Source organism: Lytechinus variegatus, chromosome 5 (assembly GCF_018143015.1).
Source record: "Lytechinus variegatus isolate NC3 chromosome 5, Lvar_3.0, whole genome shotgun sequence".
Taxonomy (NCBI): Eukaryota; Metazoa; Echinodermata; class Echinoidea; order Temnopleuroida; family Toxopneustidae; genus Lytechinus; species Lytechinus variegatus.
In genome coordinates, this window is record NC_054744.1 from 36,753,711 (window position 1) to 36,759,177 (window position 5,467).

The following is a 5,467-nucleotide window of genomic DNA, read 5'->3' on the forward strand; positions in this document are numbered from 1 at the left end:
CAGTGATAGCAATATTCCCTTTTCATGTTTTTTTTCTCAGCATTAAAACAACTAATGCATAATACGGTACAAAACATAACACAGAGCAATAACATTGAAAACAATGAGCTAAAAAGCAAAAATAAACAGCCGACCTAACTTGAATCTAATATTTTGTACGAAACAATAAGTGCAGGATAATAACTACGCAACAACTCACAGACAAAACATTAAAAAGAATCATAGAGACGAGAATCTGATGGTTGTGCATTCACAGTTCCTTTTGACTTATATTAACTCTTGATTTCCCTCGGCTAACGAATTTCAAATTATAAAGTCCGTATAAAAAATAATTATCCCCGGACTTGGAATTATATACAGTTGCCTAGGTATATAGCTCGACGTCTTGTTCACGCCTTCAGCCCCTTTTCTACCCATACCACAATTTAAATACTATCTGTGTCATGTCTTCAGAATAATGAACACAAAGGAAAGATATGAGTCCCGTTGGTTGTATGAAAGTTAGTATTATGGTAACTTTGCCATCCAGGAATTCCTGCCGTGAAATACTTGATAATTCGCTGATGAGTATTGTTACCACACTCTTAAAATGGTGGGCAACATACTGTCCATACAACAATTTATTGGTTTAAAACTACCCAGCATTGGATAAAGTTTTAACCGATGTAGTGTGGACAGTATGTTGCCCAACATTTTTTTTAAGCGTGCATGCAATGGTAGTTACCATTGGGTGAAAAAGTTACCATAATAGTATTTCTATGCCATTTAAATCGTAATGGTAAAGATCAGTGGAGTGCCCATTAAGAACAAAAAGACCCTTTCAAAATTTCCATTTAATGCATAGATATATATGAAATGAACATGCTCCATAAAGTAACTGGGGAGGGAAGGGAACGGTTGCTATCGCATACATTCGTAATTCCGAAGCTTCGTTATTCCGAAGTTCGGATATTCCGAAGGTTCGTTATTCCGAAGGTTCGTATTTCCGAAGGTTCGAAATTCCGAAGGTTCGTAAGTCCGAAAACGAAATGAGGTTCGTAATTCTGAAGGTTCGTTAGTCCGAAAACGTAATGATTAACGAACCTTCGGAACCACAAACCTTATTTCGTTTTCGGATTAACGAACCTTCGGAACATCGAACCTTATTTCGTTTTCGGATTATCAAACCTTTGGAATAACGCCAAAAATGTTCGGATTAACGGACCCTTTTACGTTTTCGGATTAACGAACATCGAGGTATAGGCAATTTACGTGTTTCGGAATTACGAACCTTCGAAAAAAGAGAACCGTCGGAATTACGAACCTTCAGAATTATGAAGTGTAACCGGTTGCTATATCAACTATACAAATTTTACCTAGTCTGTATTGTCACGAGAAAAAGAAAAAGAAGAAAGACTTAATATAGGTTCGTGACAGCCGAGATACGCCTCAAGTACGAGTTCTCCACTAATATGTTCTGTAATAATGGACAGCATTATCAGCAACATAATGTTCGACAGGAAAGGTTTGTTTTCACATTTGTCGTTTCTTTGCTTTAACCATAATCAACCAAATTAGTATTGTGGATACAAAAGACTCAATATAATCATCGAATTTGAAATGCGAATTTTAATTTCATAATTGGTTTGTAATAATCCTAATTTGGCCTTGGTGAATTTAAATGATTTTTTTTTACAGTGCTAAGTTCTTAGGGCTTTTTTTTCAGCTTCCGATATGTTTAAACATGCAGTGCATCCACGACGGTGTTCTGGAGATATCACTAAATGAAGGCATTCAAAGAAATATAACAAAATTTCGTCCGGTATAATTGTGACGAAATAAATGTCATAACTATTTATTTATTTCTATTTTCTGCAGACAGGGTGGTCTCTTCTGTACATAAACCCTGCTTTTCTAGAGAGCCCTGTACGTATACAAATACATACAACAATTATGATACAGTGATAAACTATTACATAATCAATTAAAAGAACAACTACATGCAATGTAATTGAAATGTAATTGAATTGAAATGAAATTCAAAAGCATTCATATCAAATCAATACATAACAAACAAGTCCCTCTTAAAGAATTCTCCATAATTTCTGAACCAGGAAGAGTTTTAAAAATCGTTTGACATGAGCGTATGGGTAATTCTATAAGCTACCCTCTGAGTGAATATTACAGACGTATTTTATGTCATGCTCCGGTGAGCACCGCCAGAAGGCAAAATTGTCATTTTTTTGAAAGTCACAAGCTTAATATCATGACTTTGATTCCATTTTATTGGAATGACTTGCACATTCTCATCATGGAAAATCGTCAGAACGCTCGTAAAAGGTATTTCCTAAATAACAACTTTTTGGCTAAATTTCACGGTTGAATAAACACAAGTAAAAATTTGCTACAATTTTTTTTACTTATTTCTATCGATAAAAATGATCGAATATTATGACAGATATTTTTGCGAAGAGTATCTCCTACATCTACAATATTCACCATTCACGGTTCAGTGAACATTCAATGAAAACCCCCAAAAAAATACGATTCTCAAATAGGGCCTATCCTAGGCATGTATTGTTTCATTTGAGAACTGAAATTATCTCATCAATTGTTTTTATTTTTCGTAATGGCTTTAATCATACATTCACACATGAATGAACATTTGGAATGTGAATAGCTCTTTTTTTTACGTTGTTGGAAAAAATGCAATTGCTTACTAGTTACTATGGTATCTGTCACTAACATTCTTGCATAGTTTATTTGATTCGATTTCTATGAAAATCCTGATGTCTAATGCTTCAGTGAGCACACAATATTCGAAAATTATGCAAGTGAGAAAAAAGTTCAAGGCCCTGGCCCCACATTGTGCCGTATCGAATGATTATTTTGGTTTGGGCACCTTTTGGATAGTGTCACTCTGAAGCCATGTGCAAAATTTCATGAAAAGACTCTTTGCAGGACAAAAATCGTCCATAAAACAAACCATCATTTCCCTTTTTGTTCAAATTTTGATATCTCTCTCATAGACATTGTGTAAAATTGGATGCATAAAATCGATGTAATGGAACATTCTTTTTCGAAAAGTCTTGAGAATATCATTTGGCAGTATTATTAATAGACATATAGGCGGAAATCTGAGCAAATATGAAATTGTTTTGTTTCTTTATGGATGAGTGAGCACCCATCAAAGGGGGAGGGAAATAACATTTTCAAAGTCACAGACTTATTTTCAAGGGTTATGAAATTATTGAGTGGCAAATTCTGTTTCAACTATGACATAATTCGTTGCTTTTAAACATCCGTATTTTACCACCACACACACTCTCCTAACTCTTTTACACTTTCATGGTTGAGCAATGCATAAATGCATTCTTTTCTTTAAAATTATCAGAATCAGTTGAATTTATGAACAAATCATTTGTGCATCCAGAATTTTAAAAAATGGGGAGGGGCACAGAGAAATTGGGGAAGGGTGCCACTAACATTTTCAAATTTAGCATGTGTTTTTATTTTAAAGAGGGTGTTATCATAAACCCCTATGATGATACGTCACAAAAAATTGTGCTCAACCATGAAAATACGTTATCAGTGAGGAGTGGTTAAATGATGAATGGTAAAATAGCATAAGAACCATAAAATTCACCAAAAACAATTTTCTCCTAACCCTGTACTTACACAATCTGAAAAACGAATAGTGACTATCAAAAATTGCCACTTTTTTTATTCAATCTATTTTAAATATAATATGTATTTATTATATAATCAAGAACAAATTACAATATTTACAAGTGATTTACTAGTAATCTTTGATTACTCATGTATGACCAAACCGATCAATTCCATTTTTTCACAGGCGTTGCTTTATGAGTGTAGAAAATTACCTACGGAATATCATATCTCAAAATGATCCGTTTAAAGTTACAGCATTTTTATTTAGGGGACTTACCTTTTTATCGTGTATATAGATACAATGAGTGATTTAAATAAGATGAAATATGCAAGTGATATCAGAGTGATATCATAGTGATATCAGATATCATAGTGGTATGAAAATAAAGAAGTGTGAAATTATCTGAGATACAAACAATCAAGTAATACTACAATTTATTAGTATACAGATAAAATAAATATTGAATAAAAACTAGACAATTCTTTAATTGCACATACCCCCCCCCCCACCTTCTCCCCTCAGTGTGGAAATGTTGGCTGTTTCCTGTATAAAAATTGATTAAAAGGCACTAAATAATGTGTGGCAAATTTGCACTAACTTTTGAATGATTGAAATGTAAAATTTTGACATGAATTTGAAGACTGTTAAAAATCAATGTGCCTTGATGATAAGAAAATGATAGTTTCATATCAGGGCCGGCGATCCCGGGAGTGGGGCACAGTGCCCCCAAATTTTTGAAGCACCGAAAAAGTGCCCTATCTTACGCAAGAAAAATGCCCCTCACGAACGTGTACTGTGCCCCTTTCACCTGAGAAGGATCCGTTTTATGTGTGTGCCTTTCCTCGAATCAGTGCCTCTATTTATCCAAGAAAGGTGCCCCTCACGAACATGTTCTGCAGTGCCCCTTGAGAAGGACCCGTTTTATGTGTGAGCATGCAAGTGCCTCCTTGCCTTATCGTGTAAGTCTTTTTCAAGATAGGGCACGTTACGTATGTAACGTGATAAGGGTGTCAAAAACACAAAAATAATGAAATTTCGCTAGGACTAAAGTTACGTGCTTAGAGTCAAATTTGTGGGGATGATAAAACAAATTAAAATGTCTTATAAAGGATGTCCTTTTTGCCACAAGACTACTTGTTTACTAGAGTCCAATTTGCGCGAGGTGTGGAAGGTGGGGTCGTACTAAATCAATTGATGTGTAAAGGTAAAACCGACGACCGAAGGACCCGTGACATATATTTAATGGCTGTACTTGTTTATGGGTTCATTTCAGACCTGTAATACTTGCCAAGAGTATCGTTTTGTTTCCAATACTTGTTAAGGGAAATTTTTACGCGCCAATACTTGTTATGGGGTGCATTTTCAGTATATGGAAAATACGTATTAAGGGTGATTTTCGAGACCACATGGTCGCGCATTGTATCCACTCGTGGATGGAAGTGCCCCCCCCCCGGGAAGTGCCCTATCTCGCATCAGCCCCCCCCCCCTTACCCAAGAAAAGTACTAGTGCCCACGCGAACGTGTTCTGTGCCCCTTATTAAGGAGGGTCAATTCCGGGGAGTAAATTTTACGTGTTAACGGCACTGTGGAACCAAACGACGGCAGCCCTCCTTTCGTAAGCGTATCGGCCAAAATTTAAACCAGGGGATTTGGATCTGGTAGGGCAGGCACGATCGACTGCTCGTAGCCGGTACGCGCACTGGTGGGACCATATTATAAGGTCTTTGGGTGGGACTAATCGGCTAGCCGTTTTGGACCGCCAGGCCCTATATGGTCAGGCCTAGCGGTCCTCCCCTTCGTGTTTCGGCGCATTAA